Source organism: Camarhynchus parvulus, chromosome 5 (assembly GCF_901933205.1).
Source record: "Camarhynchus parvulus chromosome 5, STF_HiC, whole genome shotgun sequence".
Taxonomy (NCBI): domain Eukaryota; kingdom Metazoa; phylum Chordata; class Aves; order Passeriformes; family Thraupidae; genus Camarhynchus; species Camarhynchus parvulus.
In genome coordinates this window covers 21,667,035-21,684,922 of record NC_044575.1, presented here as the reverse complement: position 1 = coordinate 21,684,922, position 17,888 = coordinate 21,667,035, and the positions used below count along the sequence as shown (strand labels likewise).

The 17,888-nt window shown below is 42.5% G+C and overlaps 1 protein-coding gene across 10 annotated transcripts in view; it reads right to left on the bottom strand.

Annotated features, from left to right (window-relative positions):
* The window catches only part of TSPAN18 (tetraspanin 18), a 129,629-nt gene that overhangs the window by 66,577 nt on the left and 45,164 nt on the right, over nt 1-17,888 (bottom strand). Inside the window, exon 1 of one of the 10 annotated variants that reach the window (XM_030950317.1) lies at nt 8,842-8,874. The exons of the other annotated variants lie outside the window; for them this stretch is intronic. The gene's annotated coding sequence lies outside the window, so the exon portion shown is untranslated. Of the gene's footprint in view, nt 1-8,841; nt 8,875-17,888 lie in introns of those variants that run through there. 10 annotated transcript variants of the gene reach the window in all.

Genomic DNA, 17,888 nt, shown 5'->3' with positions numbered 1-17,888 from the left:
CAGAATGGACTGACTAGGGAGAAGGCAGATTTTAATTTCTTGCTGGTATTTTCTGCTGATGGTGCTTTTAAGGACTCATACCAGCTTTGATTACAAGGGCATCTTCCATATTTGCAAATGTTTTTCATCACCAACTTTCCTCCCAACCCATCCCACTGTTTTTCTCTACTGTTCTCTCATTCAGCTGTTTAAAGAGCTAGTAATCAAAACCAGTCTAGCATAATGGAAGTTGCAAGTGTGGAATTGCTCATGCAGTTTAGATCAAGGACAATTGTTGTTGTTATATGGCACAATACTCTGAAGATTCTGCAACAACTCTGGATGAGTCCCAAAGGATCCCCCAGAACTGGAGAAATGGGATGCCACCCCTCTGGAGCTGCAGAAATCAAGCTCTTTGGCTCACTGTCACAGTGTGTCAGCAAAGAAACATCTTTCTCTAGCTTTCCCAACTATTAATACACTTATTAAAATGAGACAATGATTTCTGTTCTAAAAACACTGTATTGTCAGTGAACACCCTTTTGGAGGACTCAGGCAATTAGAGAAGGAGCAATTCTGAGCCTTGAATACAAGAGAAGGAGGGATGCCAAGGGAAACTATAATTCCATTGAAATTGAGGGCAAAACACTGTCTGCAATAGGACCATAAACATATCCCAAACAGATGTATAGAGGCTAGCTTCACAAAGTTTTAGAAGTGGTCAGTGGTTTGGGGATGCATCAGTACAAATGACTGGGTCTGGGTGTTCAAGCCTCCTGAGGCAAGAAATACTTAACTGTTTCTGAAAAACCTGGCCCTCTGGAAGTGTTTCAGATGAAACCAAAAGAATCTGTCCCACTCTCAAAACTTTAGATGTCACTGACATGAATGGTGGGACTTCTGCCTTGCTCATTAGCCCACAATTTTAGAAGTATTCCTAAAATGCTGCACATGCTGATATGCCTGTCTTACCAAGCCTGGTCATGTAATAGTCTGTGGAAACCAAAATGCAACTTTTTACCAGCCTGAACAATAGAGCAGGGTTCTGACTCTCACGTTTCCCTCCATACAAGTGGGACCCAGGGCTATTTCTTCCAACCAAGACTCTGCATTCTGTTTTTCTATTACAGAGCTGCTTGGAAAGGTACGTCTTGAAAATAACCACGGCCTTATCTTTTGCCTGACCTTCCCCTGTGCTTTTTTCTATAATTTCAGCTTCAATTTTTTTTCAGCACTTCAATAAAGGGCACATCTGCAATTCAGCGTTTTGTACCAGCCTAGAAACAGTGAAACTGAGAGACAGGGAAAAAGAAAAGACTAACACAAGTTGTAAAACAGTTTGGCAAAGACAGTTTGAACTAATATAAGCCTATTGGCCTTACAATTGGCAACAAGAGCTTTTACTAGTCCTTAGCTTTTAACTGCAGCATTCCACAAGAATCTAGAGGGGACAACATCCCAACTAATTAGGTAGGCATTGCCATCAGGAAAGCATGACAAGGAAACAACTGCACAAAAACCCTTTCCTGCATTATTTGTCTTGGTCTCTTGGGCCACACAAGCACACAAAAAGGCTTCCAGATGAGCTGTGGTATAGCTCCTAAGACAGCTGCTCTGGACAGACAGCTGTATTTCATTTTGGGTGGAGTTAGGTGTTTAAAGGCCCTCAGAAAGCAGCTCTTGGCTGCAAGATGCCAAAGAGAGCTCCTGCATGGGGAAACTTTTCTTCCCTTTGACTCACCAGGGGAAAGCTGTTGCTTATAATTGTGATTACTTAAGTCAGCTGTAATGTCTAGCTACCAGCTGGCAAGGTAGCACAGAGCTCAAGCTAGGAGCATGGAGGAGCTTTCTATCAGAAAAATGCTATTTGGAGCATGGAAAGTGAGCGCAGCAACTGGGAGAAAAGACAAAGCCTTGGGCAGCTGTGAAACCTTGCTCTTTCACACCTATGGATGTCGCAATCAAGATTTACAGCCTTTGAGAGCTTTCTCAACACTTGCACAGCTCCAGCCCATCCGGGCAAATTACCAGACAGCTCCTCCAAGGCACAAGCATGTCAGTCTCAAGACAGTAAGGAGAGGTGTAGCATGCAGATCCCTCACCTAAGTACACCTCAGAGGGAGCTTGCCAGAGTTTTTACATGCTACTAGAGCATTCAGAACACTCCATCTCCTAGCTACAGCAGAAACCAGCTGCACTTAAATTAAAGGCAGGTGGGAAGGAAAGCTAAGGTTCAGGCACAGCTGCCATCCAGGTAAAAGCAGTCAGAGCCATGCTACAGCACAAGTGTCTACAGCTAAAGGCTTCTTTCCCTCCTGGGCCTCACCTCAGGAGCAAGAGAGGTGGAGGAAGTATTTGGATCACTTTGGGCTTTGCTTTCTCAGTGTCTCCTTTGAACAGTGTCCTGCTGGAACCCAGCGCAGCTGAGTCAGGGATCTCCTTTGGCTGTCCTGTCTCCACAGCTCACTCTCACTGCAGTGGACTCCTGTACCAGGGGTTAACTGGAAACAGAGAAGGTCAAACAAAACAATTGGTGTCAGCTCTGCCAAATGAGCTGCCAACCAGTACAACAAGGAAGCCCTCACTAAAAGCAATAACAAGATGCAGGAGCTACTCTCAGGACCCATATAATGCTCCACAGGGCCCTTCTCCATTGCAACCAGAAATTCCAAGCCAGACAAGAAGCTTTCCAAGGCAGACATTAAACATTCATTTGTAATAAACACCCTCCTGACCCCCAGGGACCAGTGAGAGGTGTAGGGAAACACAGCAAACAGAATCCAGAGAGGCCAAATGCCTTGCACTGTGGTTATTTTAATATGTGAAGAAAAATAGTAGTAGTGTTTTCAAAATGGTGCGTGGACCATACTAAGAAACAGCAATGATAATTTTTATTTTGAACACCTTAGTTCTTCGAGGGCAGTTTTCCTTTATCTCTGAACAGCAGAAGGGCATGTTTCTCAATGTTATTTTAGAAATGTGTACAAAAATTTCAAACATGCTCTCTGCTTTCCAGTGAAATCCTTGGACTGAAATGTCTCCACATTTGCAATCATTTTATCTCTACAGAGCAAGGGGCAGTTGGGGACAGCAGAGGAAAAAGGGATCTGTGGGACCACAAACCAAAGATTGGGATCCATAAGAGCAGCTGGCTACTGCTCATTTAATGGCTCTGGCTGGTCCAGTTAGTGTTGGATTTTATTTGTCTATTGATTTTATATTCATGGTATTGTGCTTTTAAACAGGACTGTGGAGTTCTAGCAACATGTAACAGGAAAAGTCTTGCAAAATCAGATGGAAGGGCACATATACGGCACTCTGCAACCATCACTGAGGGTGGAGGTCACTATATGCAGTTTCCACAGGAAATGTTTATAACTAAACAATATAAATGTATAAATTTTTCATAAAACTACTTAATTTCACATGTGCCAAAAAATAAATATTTAGATGATTAATATTTTGACATCCTAGAAAGAAGATGGGCAAAGACAGTGCAATTAATAAAAATGCAGCTGAGTGCATAGCTGAAGCTTTACAGCAAATTTGTTCATTTATGGTAATGTCCACTGTGCATTAGCATTTCCATAAATACTCTGTAAATAAGATTAAAAAGGATTGTTTCAGTTTCTGCTGATAATCAAGTGCTAAAGAATGGCTTCAGAATAAGAATTTTGTAATTCAATGCAAATATTCGTGCAAGAAGCTAGATCCTATGAATTATACGCATTTAGTCAGGGAGCAGAAATACTATTGTGTGACCTGTGTGTCAAAATACGAACTGAATCGTGCAGCTGGAAGCTGAACACTTGAATACCAGCCACTGAATACTAAGAAGGAATTGCCTGTAAACAATCAGCAAACCAAGAAGCAATCTATGAATAATTTCAAATAAGTTGTGCAGTTGAAAAGTCAGTAAGTTATTTGTAGACAATTTGTCAATAGAAGAACTCACATAAAAATGTATTTTAAAATTCCTACAAATTATTGTGTAGATATCAAAAGAGCATTTATGATTCATCATGAAAAGACATAAGTAATTATACCAGGGGTTGAAAAGGCATTTTCTTTCTTGTATTATATTCTATAACCAATCAGGTGCATTAGAATAATACCCTTAGTTATAATTCTGCTGATCCCCAAGGCATAAGCCATTAGTGTGTGATGGAGACACGATGATGAAACTTGATGGCTGAGTAATCTGATTCGCTCTCACCAAATTTGAGCAAAATCTGACGTCAATGAATCTGTACTTGAATGTACTAATGTCATTATTCAATTTCATTCCTGCAGGTGACCATACCAGATAACAATTTCATTCTCTGATTTGGAGAAGAGCAATGACCTGTGATTCAATACTCAGCACAGCCCTCTTTAATCCTTTAAAAATTTAAAGCACCTGATTTGCCACCACTGTGCAGTTGGGAAAAAAAAGACCACAAGCCCTCCTAGCAGGGTATTTTCCAAGAGCTAAAAGCTGCAGAACAGGGATCTCAAGCTGTACATGACAGCTATAAAAAGAGGATTGGTGACCTTCTTGCACTGCTAAATCAATTATTTGTTGAATTTACAACAATACTGCATGGAGAGGCAGCAAGCAGTCACCAACAAGCCTCAGTACCCCAAGTTCATGGCAGCAGTTCCTGATGGAAAATTCATGAGCCTCCCAGTTCATGAGGAAAACAGCAGGTTATGGAATACAAGGAAAGCTGGCCCTGTTCAACTTAATGACATCTACTCCAGGAGAAAAAGGAAATACAGTTTTAGAAGGGTCTTATTCTGAAGGAGAATTCTTGGAGCCACAGATCTTGTAAAAACACTAGGTTTCCTTAACCTCAGTAATAAATGGCAGGAGCCAACATTGCTGCAGAGATTTTGCAACATTTTAAAATTATTTTATCATTCTGCTTCTCTCATCAATTTTGAATTTCATTTGATCTTTGTTTGGTTATTGCACCAGTTCCTCTACTGCTGTAACAATGGAAATCAGTACGTGACATCCTTTGTTTCACACAGAAGCCTTTGCTTCCTTCCTCTTGACCTGAAATTAGGAGCAGTGCAGTGGATGGTCTGAGAGGAATGAATCACATTGACTAAATAACCCAGTTTGCTAAATCACAGAAAGCAGAGCAGCAGACGGGCAGAAGCATCTTCCCTCCCACACAATTTGAGGGTTTTGGGATTTTGTATAGCATCATGTATCTTCATTCATTTGGGGTTCTACCACCTGCCCCTCCTAAAAAGTTCAGATCCCTACTTGTTACACCTCAGCAGTGCAACATATCTCCATAGCCTTCTATGAATTACACATTTGGGGAAATATTAAAAACCATGAGACTTGTTGTATTTCCTGTATGTTTTCCAAGTGGTCTCAAACACTCATACTGCTCCCTTCAAGTCAAGTACTAGATCAGATGAAGAACTTGCTCTCAGGTGTATCTTGATACCTCCCAAAAAGCAGGAGGGCAACTCAAGTAAATGGTTACTTTTTGCTAAATACTGCTTTTCCCTGCAATTGTACCTCTCCTTGTCCACATCAGCTTTACTGGCAGTAAATGTTGTAACAAGGACAGATTACAACTCACATTAGCACATCAGTGGGGTATAACGAAGCCTTCAAACAAGACTGATGCATTTGGAATTGAGAGAGAGACAAAGTAATTGAAAAGGACAGGAGAGTCATCACAAGTATGTGTTTGGTTTGCAGTCCAGCACTTTGGAAGAGGCTCTGGCACAGTTGTCTAGTCAAGATTAATCACACTTCTGCCAGCACGCAGCCAGGCTTCAGTGATGTCCCTTCCCTGGACACTCTCTTCTCCTGTTTGGGTCAGCAGTTAGAGGAAATCCTAGGAAAACAAGCACCTCCTTTGGGGCTGTATTTAAACAAACAGACAGCTCCTCCTGAGCAAATGCCACTGTCATAAAGATGTCCAAATCATTTTTCAACATTTCACAATGTGTTTAAGGAGGAGAGATGCTGTCAGGCTGAAAAGTTCAGGCAGCAGGCCATTAAGAACCAGCCACACTTCTTGGGGTGACTGACTTTAACTCTTTTCTGTACAATTCTTGCCCTCCTGCCTCTCAGGATAAAGTAGCAGTGTAGCTGTTTTGCACCCTCCAGCCACAGAGGCTGGGCAGAATTTGCCCAGGAACCCTTGGAGATTTCCCAGCCCAGGCAGGGCTACAAGCAAGGAAGATCCTAACCTCATCCTCCTGCTAAACTGAGAAACTTTGCTGTCATGAGAACACCAAGCCAATACAGCACAATTTTGGAGCCCCGCAGAAAATTTATCTTTTAAAAATGAATAAAACATCTTTCTTACTTCTAAAAAGGAACTGTAACACCACCAGGAAAAGCAAGTAATTCTCAAAAACTTTACTCTGTCGTAGAGAAACAAACAATTTTATTATCTCCTCTCTCACTAATGTGCCACTAACCTATCCTGGCTTCACAACTACATTTTCTCCAGCAGATGGTCTAAGTGATTAACATAATTTTGCTAAACTTGGGTAAAGTGTTCTCAACATGTACTTATTTAGTTTCAAAGCCTGATGCTTCTATTTCAGATATGAGAAACCACATTTTCATGTTTAAAAGACCACCTCCCCCAACAGTATCAATAGACCTAATAAAAGATCCAACCTACTTTCCCTGTCACCCTTATCCAAGATACTGACACTGATAGTTGTGTTGCAGTACAGCTCTTCCCACTGAATCTGCTTACATGTCTCTGCCGGCCTGTGTTCATATTTCAGTCAATAAAGGATGAAACACTAAAAGCAACAGCTTCCCCCTTGAAGCATACCAAAGCATTTTCTTGCTGTAGCATTTGTATTTGCTACCAGTACAGGTAGAATTGTGTCTTCCTCCTCTTAGACCAAGTGCTCAAGAAGGAAGAGATCAGCAGGAGCTGAGCTGGCACTCACAAGCAAGAGGGCTTGCTTTCAAGTCCTTTGTACAGTATATTTATAAAGCATCAATGGAAACTGAAGGTGGCAGCTGGTTAACATCCTCTAACACCATTACAGAATGGTTTTATCCAGAAGTTAGCAAGAGCCTCATAATTAATTGAGGCTGCAGAAGGAATGCAGGCAGACTGACTAATTACTTCCAATACTCTGGCTAAGACTCCTGCTTTGGAACACATGTTAGGGGATCTCCAGTGCTCACAAGCAGTCAGATCTCTTTTTTATGTCTCCATTAAAGATGTAAAGCTTTCACTTTGTGTTGTATTGCTACAGCCACCACTTTCCTTTGCCTTGCACAGCACAGCCTTGCTCAGAGCTGCCATCCGCTCCTGCAGCTCCAAGATTTCCCTGTTACATACTGACCAGCAGGAGAAATCAAGTGTGAATACTGAGGGCAGCATAAAATAATGTCAGAATTGCCACCACCAGCCCTCTGAGCTGGACATTTACTTGGAAACAATCAGAAAATCATTCTTGCACTGAGAACCTTGTCAGGTTCAGCAAAGTGAGCACAAAGTGAGTGGAGCAGGAATATAAAAAAAACCCAAATCACATCTTTCAGTGGAAGGAAAAAAATAGCCTAATTTAAAACAAACTTTAATACAGCATTGGCCAAAATGCCCGCTAAGGGTACTTATGCAATAAATCAGCTTCTGATTTCTGCTTAACCTTGTGACCTTTTAAATCTGTACATGGAAAACTCTCTGGTTAGAAAAAAAATGTAAAAGGAGAGATCAAGTTAAATAGTTCACCTAGCAAATATGCAAGAGGCTTAAAAACTACTAGCCTCATTTCCCCAGATTAATCTGCAGTGCAAATGTGAAGATGCTAATGATTTATTTCTCACCCCTTGGCACCAACTCCCTCTCGGTCTCTTTAAGACAGAAAAATGAATAATAATAATGATAATAATAACAAATTTATGTGCTCTTTTCATCAACAACTCTGAGCTCTCATTTCTGACTTGGAACTAAAACATCAAAAACAAGCTCCCCAGCCCCCATCCCACAGGGTGATCAATGATTCTTTACCACTTACAGAAGATCTAAAGAGGCACTTATTACATTTATTATGTTACAGTCACCAGCACAAATTCTTTTCAAAATGTACTAATCCTGTCCACGTGACACTTAACTCCCCAGTAGGTCCATTTGCAGTCAGGTTAATAACCTTCATATTATGTAGGTAAAGGAAGATTAACTCTGAATATGTTGAAACCAAATTTATAGTATGAAACCTCTTCCTTTTGTTCAGTTCTAGGCCCCGCTGGCCTCTACCTAGGACTTGACAAATCTCATTTGACATTGCTGGCAAATGCTTCTTGATTGAGCATTTGGGATCAAAGAGGGTCTTCTCATTTCCTCCCACTGCAGCTCTGCTGGTCTAGTCTCACCTTAATTTGTCTTCCTAGTCCAGCAGAAACAGCTAGCAAGCAAGCAAAAATAATTCCTTTCCCACTAGAAATTCAGCTCTCAAAAATTTATTTCTAAGTTCTGTGTTTTATCCACACTGACTTTAGAGCAAAATATTATATTTTCAGAACATAATACCTTATTTCCAAACTTCAATGGGCACCACAACTCCTATAAGCTAATAAAATCCTCGAAATAAGATGGAAGAGGAAATTCTAAATATTACATTGCATTCTTAACAAAAGGTAGGTGTTTTTTGTCTCCTGTTTTTCCATGCTAAAACAGCACCCAGCAGATGTGCAAGCACAGCTTGTTCTGCCCGAGTCAGGAAACTCTCAGAACAGTGGCCTCCCCTTTGAACCAAAGCAGCAAAAATTCTCATTAGATATCAACAAGGTAAGGAATAGAAGCAGCCACCTCAGTCCCCCAAGCAAGGATAAGCCAAATGACCCAGCTGGGTTTTCCAGCAAAACATTCCCACCACATCTTTGCTCCAGCTTGTTCTCCTTGGGGCTCTTCCATCCAGAGGCTTTTGTGCTGATAACATGTGCAGCACCCAGGCGCAGGCAAGAGCAACAGGGCTCATTCAGCACAGTGCAGAGACACCAGGAGCTGCTTGGGGAGGAAAAGAAATAAGGGATAAGAGAAGAAGAGAGCAGGTCCTGAAACTCTGAAGTGCTTTAACCTAATAAGAAGAAGATTTTACAAAGAGCAGCTATGAACCTGCTCAAAATCATAAGCATCTGAATGGAAAACAGGCTGCCAAAACCCACCTGCCACCACATGGAGACCTACCAAGCACCCTTCCCCAAAGGAAACAGGAGCCTTGTATTTCAGGGAGCCAATCCTCTTTCCAAAATGAAACACTGATAATAAAGAGCTGATACCTAACAAAACCCCAAGTAGCCATGAAACAGAGTAATTCAGGGATACAGAGTCAGAATTCCAGCTCTCTACTTGACAGTGGGCACCATGGACAAATCCTTGCTTTGAGTAGGGAATAGACTTCAAAAGCAGCCAGGGTATCATTTTTATGGGGTGCTCTCAGGAGTTTTGAGCTGGATTAGGCAGAATCACTGATCCTTTTCCTCCATCCACTCCAGTCAGATCCTGGACTGCCAGAGATCCATTTTCAAGGATGTCTAAAATGAGATCTGAGAGGTGGGATTAGAACGTCCTTACCTTAGTCACCTCTTTGGATGACAGGATGCAAATTCACCGGCACCCAAGAGATGGACCAGATGAGCACTATTATAAGACACAGGCACAACAGCAGGACTAGTGTGGGCTAGAAAAACAGAGGCCTAGGCTGACAGGAAAGAAGACTTTGCAAGAAACCTTCAGTTTCTGATTTTCAGATGTCGAACAGAAAATCCTGTCACACTCCACCCCCTTCAAAACAAAGCAAGTTGGAAGGAGGAGAGGTTATTTGCTTGTTTTAGTGATGGCCTTTTTTTTTTCAATCACAGGTCTAACATATTTTCTAGCCAAAAGTTCTTCTCAGATTAAAAACAAAACAAACAAACAAACAAACAAACATGCTCAAAGCATTTAAACACTAATCTTACAGGTTTTAGATTTTAACACTTTGACTTCATAGAAATTCCACAGAAAAGAGTGTATCCTCCTAGACCACGAAATAATTGGGAAGAAAAGACTCAGGCATTTAGGCAAAATGCATATTGCTGGCCCAAACTGAATAATCAGCAGAGCTCCTAACCCCAGGCTGGCTGGAGGCCTGGCTTCCCTTAGCTTAGACTCTAACTGTAGTCACTCATTATTATTCAGCACTGGCTCAGCACAGACAATACACACACTTAGCATTGTAAAAAAGCAAAGGAAGGTACTCTTCCTGCCTCTGTGGATTTATTTTCTAAGGCCATCAATCTCACCCTGACACTTGGTACACGTGGCAATCAGCAGATAGATAACTGTCAAAGCACTGCCTCCTTTTTACCTTTCTTATACTAAAGAGAACACAGCTACATTTAGGGACTCTTTTATGAAAACAAAGCTGGTCAAAACATTTTGAATTCATACTTCCTCTCAAAATGAGAGAGGAAAAAAACACCCCCTGGTAATCTCTCCTGGTTTTCAACTCACTCTACCTGAAAAGCAGCTTTGAAGAAGATAGTGTTCAAAGAATATTTGGAGCTAACAGATCACAGCTTATGAGGAGCCAGCAGAGCTCGAAGCATTCGGATTCTCACTTGGTAAGGAGGTGCTGGTTTTAATGTGATTGCTACAAAAGCAGAGACAGGAAACCCTCTGCAGGGCTGCCATGAGGCACTCCAAACTTGGTAGATTTAGTTGCAAATGTATCTTAATTTATGGGGATAGGATAAGGTAAATGGAAAGAAACTTTGTGCTGACTTAGCCAAGGTAGTGACCTTTGTCATAGATGAGTAATGCAATGGTTGACTCTCACAATTAGAAGGCAAATATCCTGTATATATGTTAAGAGAAGTTTTATAGACATGTTTTACCCACCCTTGTGTTGTTATCAGGGGACAGCCTGGATTTGGGACATTTGGGAGGGTCAGCTTGCTGCTATGGCAACATCTGACCTCCAGTCAAGATTTAAGGAAGTACACTCCACCACTGGACAGAGAAGAAGGAGTCAACAGACAGAACTTCGAGAGGGGCTAAAAGTCGAAACATCCTTTGTGTGGGTGAGCACATGGTGAGAAAGGTCCTTTGCTCCCGGCACTGTAACATTTTCTCTATTCAGTCTTCCCTTGTGTTTTTGATAAACACAGGTTTTAATAAACCTTTCTAAATTTTTGGAAGTGAGTAGCATTTCTCACACCTTGATGTGCCAAGCCTGTGTGTGCTGAGCTGCAGCCTCCTACCTGACTGACACCCACGAGCCAGGTCAGTCCCCCATGGCAGCCAGCAATTGAGTGACTTGCTCCACTTTGTGAGCCACACCAGTGCCAAGCCATGCTGCAAAAGCAAACTTCTCTCTTCTTGGCCACAGATGAGGATGAGCTAAAGCCTTCATCTGATAGGGTAGATAGGAATAAACAGAACTGGTTTTATTCTCCAAGATGTTAAGTCTGTGATAATGTGTACACAAGAATGAACGCAAGGGGAAATCTACCCCGAGGGAAGTGCTTTAAACATTACTGAAAGGAAACCTGCTGCAATTCCCACTTAAGGGAGCTAGAGGAAGCAGAGATCCAACCATGTATGCAGCCACAGCAGCTGACTACATTGCTACAATTTTCTCCATCACTTCCTTGGTTCTAACAAGCATATCTATCCTTTATGGATATAATTTTTGGATGCCCAGACCACAGCTACAAACACCCATCAATATGGTGCTGTCGGAATGCAAACAACTTCCTGTTGCCCCTGAACACAAATGCTCTTTTTGCCAGCAGTTTTTCCCATTCTGTGGGAATCATTCAGGAGTAGCTAACAGCTATGCTGAATCAACTTGACTGTAAACACCACATATTGAATTCCTCCGTTTCTGAGGCAAAACATCTAATGACTTTATTTCATGGAGAGCAGAAAGGGATAGCAGAGTAACTAAAAAGAAAGTATCCTGCAATGCAAGGAGATTTCTATCCCCCTTTGGTCTTTGTTCAAATATGTAAAGGAGAGCCCAGATCAAGGAAAAGAGACAGACTGGATGAAGTTCAAAAAGCCTGAAGTTTTTACTCTCTCACAAGACACTGGCTTTACTCCATGGGCAATTCCTTCTTTCTCTTCTCTCTTTCATCCCATATGTTGCCTCTGAATTTGAAAAACTGCCCTGTCCCTCCTATAGCTCTATGCCACTTTACCTAGCCAGCTTAGGCAGAACTGAGTTGAGTTTGTTGCCTGCTCTCCTAGCACAAGCACCATGGGTGCTGCCAGGGACTTTAGAGAGGCTGGGGAGAGTAGCTCTTACCCTCATCAGCATCTTCTGGAAGAAGAGTGTGCCCTTTGGAGGCTGTGGGCAGCCACATCAATGTGACATCGCACCAGTGTGAAATTGTCAATTTAAAAGTTAAAAAGAGACATAGCCCAGCCCTGGCACACTCCATAGGTGCAGTCAAAGGGGAGACAGGCAGTAGTTGAGCAGGTATACACTGTATTCCCTATTTCTACACTCTTCTAGGCAGCAAAAGAAGAGACTTCTGGCCCTCTGCCCCACCCATATCTCCGCAGAGGCAATACCAGAGGGTGCTGCCTGAGCCAAGCCACAGCTGCCTGAGAGAGGACAGCCACCAGCAGAGTCAGCAGCCCAGGACAGAGCTGAACTCAAGGCTACATTCAGATTGTGATTTCAGGTTTACATTTGGGTGCAGGCACTGTCTCTGGATGCCAAGTCACGCAGGGAAGGGCCGAGCACTGCTGGCCAAGCTCCATCCCCGGGGCCTCCAGCCCCAGCGCTGACGCAGAGCTCCATTGTGAGCGAGCGATCTCGGGGGAAATGCTCACATCCGGGCAAACATCCCTTTGGAAAATCCAAACCAGTCATTAAGCCCTCGCCTTTCTGAGCAGCCTGAAGCACACAGAAAGTTAGAGTCCCAACTGGCAGTGTAGCAAATCAAGCACTTACTGATCATCACACCCAGTGCATGGACAGCTATCCCCTAAAGGTGCCAAGTGTGCGCAGAAGATGAGCCTCCTTTCCATCTGAGTGTAACAACATCCTCCAACTTACTGAGCTGAGCCAAGCACACCAGAAGCCAGGGTGGCGAATGACAGCATTATGTATCAGAACATGAATTATGTAAAATTATGCACACAAACACACAGGGGATGAGGACATTCAGCTTCTTCTCCCAGTTGTGGAAGACATTAGGTCTTCAGCATGGGCTTGCAAACTCCTTAAAATCCTCAAAGAACATCTTTCTGGCCTTGCATATTCCTATCTCCTCCCTGCCCTCCTTTTCACAAAAATTTCTCCTAGCAAAAATAGCCAGCAATGAGCATACACTAGAGAATATAGGCTGGATTTCTGCTAGCTGACTTCAGTTTCACAACCCTGTGGCTCCGTTTGCTTTGGTGGTGTCACTTCTGCTTCGTGAGGGAGGGAAATCTCAGGTCCCCAGTGTGCAACTCAGGCACAACACTGCAAGTGTTTTCCTGTAAAGTGGTTCAGTCATACTCTCAGAAAATAACTAGAGCTGAGAGTGATTTTATAAGCTTAGAGGAAAGTGTCTCAAGCAAGATACAATGGCGTGGGTTGTGAAATGCACAAAACACCATCTATACCCTTCACCCTAGGCTCGGTGTAGCAATCTGACTGCTGACATTTGTTAACTTTGGCAGACTTTCTGTTTTTAAAATAGATAAAAATGAGTAAATGAGTCAACCATCTTGACAAGAAACCCTACTTTCCATGCCCATTAAGCCTTAAATCTTTCCAAATCTTCTCCAGCAGCTGCAAGCATCTTCTCAATCATTTCTGGGATGCCTGTTGGCAGGCTACGCAGCAAGACACAGAAGTCTCTAATGATTCCTGTCTCTCTCCTTGCAGAAGTAAAGACAGATTAGATTTGTCAAATGGGGATAAGAAGTTAACGGGGCCGATAAGGTTAGACATGCCAAGCGATTCAGCAAACAATTCTGGAAAGAACGATTAGATCTGGGCTAACTAAGTATGATAAATTCTGACTTTAACTCAATTACTTACAATGATTTTAGACGTCTGGGAAGAGCTGAGCCCTACAGTGCTGTAATCAATGAATGTGCGTGAAACTGGGCTGACTCCCTTCCTCACTGCACCTCCCAAAGATATAGAAATTCAAGTTGAACAGTTTTTGAGAAAAAAAGGTCTCAGAATTTTTCTAAATCTAAAACCTCTGTCCAGGTCATAGACAGGCTCTAGCGGCAGAGAAATCGAGATCAGTTCCTGACTTTATTTAATTATTTTGAATTGCAGAAAATAAACTTGTCTCAAAGACTTCCACAGTCTGATGTTAGTAAGAGGCCAATAGAGACAAACGCTTGGTCTCCACTCTGTCTGAAGAAAGCCTTTTCCCCCTACAAATGCCATCAACTGGAATAGTCAAAAGAAAATATTTGTCTTAGGGAAATGCTCTATTTCTTTTTCTCTAACCTACAATCCAAAGACCCTGAGGTCATTCTCTCCTCCAGCTGGTGCCTCCCCACTTTCTGTGGCTCTGCACCATCACCCTGTAAGAGTGAAAACCACCCCAGGCAGAGGCCAGCCTGAGGTCTGGGGTTCACTGAAGTCATACAGGCTTAATGCAAACATCAAGGGGGTTTTGAAACCAAGACTATTTACATCAGATTTTAAAAACTCTAGATGGGAAAATATCCTGGTTTCTTAGCTGCTCACCAACACATGACGTTTAATAATAGCAAAGACAACAACTGTAGGTTAGGCCAAAAAGTTTCTCAGTCAAGTTGGCTTTGATGTACATGTCTTCAATAATAAACTCATTTGCTGTTCATGTTTTCATGCTGAGGCCTTATCCAGAAAGAATACTGCCCCTCTGTTTTTTCCAAAGCAGCTTTCATTTATGTCATGAAACATATCAACCTAGTTGTTTTCATCTAATTTAATTTGTGGTCCTGGCTTGTCCTAGCACCAAAATATTTCTTCAGTGTGTTGTTAAAGAGCACAGATACATTCACATGAGCTTCAACAAACTGTTGTGGACAGGGAAGTTTTTGGAGAAATTGCTTGGAGAGGTTTAAAAGAAATTAGTGCTCTTTTATTATAAGGACTTGTAGAACATAAATACAACTGCCAGACATTTTTCCTTTTTCAAAAACTTCTGTACTCTAGGAAGAGCCTTGAAGCTACCACAAACTGGCAAACTGCAGACCCGAGGATTATTTTGTAGAAAAGAGTATGAAAATACTTTCATTGCATACATTCAGAACTACAGTGTTCTTGAATTATGCCGGATGTCTAAAACAGACCTGAATGTAAATAGGATGCACCAGCATGGCACGTGTTGAAATTAAATACAAAATATACAAAGGAAAAGTTTGCTTCAAGACTGTGCATTCCCTTACTGCACCAGGATTACAATATCTTATGTGTATTCTCTCTTAGCAATGCTTTTACCAGCCAGGGAAACTGAAGATGGTACAGAGAGCATCTGAACAGAGCTCAGAGGTCTCTGGCTGCCCAGAAATCCCTGCACTTCCACTCTGCAACCACGTGCTTGGTCTCTGTGTACCCAGGGTAGTGCCTGCCAGCAGCCCCACTAATGAGCCTCTTGGAGACAGTTCTTTATTCATAGAAGCAGAACTCTGTGTTTCTAAGTCTAAATGACTTCCAGGTTAAGATAGCATGCAAATAGTAGCAAGTAAAATTTCTCCAAGTCAGCTGTGATAGACCCTAAAACAGCACTATGCTCCTTAGGGTGTGCAGGTACACACACTTAATTCAGGACCACCAGCAGAAGGTAAGAAAGAAGGGCTTAAGAATTTAAGGACCTGCATTTTTCCTGAAGAGTTTGTTTAAGGAATTCTGGCTGGCAAGCAGGTCAAGGAAGAAAAAGCTTGGATGGATAACATTAGTTGATTTAAAAGATACTGTGTTTCAATCATGGTCAGAAATCTATCTACTTTAGAATCATAGAATATACTGAGTTGGAAAGGATACATCTGGATCATCAAAAGTTCAGTTTCTGGGTGCCTCTGGGGTGCTGGGAAAAACTGAAAGAAGATATGAGTATGAAACAGAACTAGCTAGAAGAATTATCCAAGAATGAGCTACTGAAATGCAGAAGTAATGCATTATCTCTAGGAAGAGGGGTGTGGCATTAAAATGGTGTGGGAAAGAAACCAGGAGAAGTGATGAGTCAGCAAATAATTGGTTAAAACCTCTGGCTTTAGCTGTGAGGCATTGGCCTGCTCAAAATCATACTTGGAGCAGAGCCTAATACTCTCCAGCTGCTCCCTTCCACCATAAACTCAGGGGCACTAATTTTGACCAAAAAGGCTGGGGCAGGCCCAGGAGAGTCAGTCCTAGCAATATTCCCATCAGAAACAAGGCATGCAGCTACTCCTTCACTCCACAGCTCACCAGGTGACATGGACACCGCTAGCTCTGCTGGGAACCAGTGCAGCACCGCAATTATTTCTCTTCTCTGAACAAAACTCTGCTGGGCTTGGGTCATTAAATGCTTAGAGCCAAGAAGCAGGTGGAATAATTTTGTTTGGCAGTGATTCAGATCTGGCAGTGCCTCAAGGGACAACAAACCCAAGCAATGTTCAAGGGTTTAGCAACACTCAGGCCAAGGCAAATTATGAGGACCACAGAGCGGTGTGAATTGAGAAGCCCCCTTTAGGCAGCAGATGTGCGAGGGGTTCTTCTGGTAAGGCACCGGCAGGCCCAGCAGGTCCTGAGAGGAGGGGTGAGGGGCAGAGAAAGCTGTGCTAGCCAACTCTGCCCCAGCCACCAGGATCAGAAACCCAGCCTGCCACTTGGTGCTGGCTGGCAGTGAAGTACGACTGACCTAAGCTGTCAGAAGCAGTTTCTTTATTAGTCCAACCAAAAAGTCATCTCTGGGCAGCTTAGCTCAAAACATCAAATAAAGCTGATATCAACACCAAAGTGTTGAGGTTATCTATGCAGCCAGAAAAAAGGAATAAAGAGAGCAGTCTCCAAAGAAATTAAGCTGCCTGTAACCCTGCTAATTGTCAATTAGAGCATTTGATGGCTCGTTCAACAAAGGTCTAAGTATCATTCTGCCCTAGCCCTAAACTCCCACACAAGGTATCACATTTGCTTGGCTCACAACTTCAGAATTTGCTAACAACTGTTCCTGCTACATGGATCATTCCCATAGGAGAAAATTATTTTGGGTAGGAGCTACTTAAATCCAGAACAATGGTTCTGAAGCTCTTTGGCCCTCTTGATTCTGCACCTTGTTTCGCTGAACTCTTCAAGGACATTGAAGAAGACGTTGACAGGAAAGTAGGGAGAACTGCATTTACAAGAATTCCTTGTAAGCACCAGCCCCTCAAAACCAGACTGGGATACTGCTGCTTATAGGAAAGTAGAAATGAATGCTCTTGGTATATTGCTTTCTCAAAGGATTGGAATAACTTTCTTTTCATTACACATGAAGATTTATAGTGGGCTCTTATTCCCTGCAAAGGAGCAGGGAGTACTCCATAAGGGATGGACATGGAAAGTATGCAGACAAGACTGCTGTTGGGTTAACATTTACTTTAACTCTAATTTTCTGGTGACACATACAAGTGTTTGAAAATAATAAAGGTTGTCAAAATATTTTCCATAATAAACTCCTACGCACAGCACATGTACAAGACCAGCACAGTTTCCTACCCAGCTGGTGCACTAGCTGCTATCAAGATATTATCTGATTACTAAGATGCCATTGCAGCTTGTGTGGGAGCTTGCCTTCTCAGGATGGGCTGAAGCATTGCCCCTCCTTGTCCTTACATCTCTCAGCATGCACAGTGCCCTGCATTCTCACAAGTGGCAACATTTGGGAAGTGGAGGATTTCTCATGTAGGGGTAACTAGTGATCCCAAAGTTATCAGCTACCCCAAAACCAAGGCAGGGGAAGGCAGTAT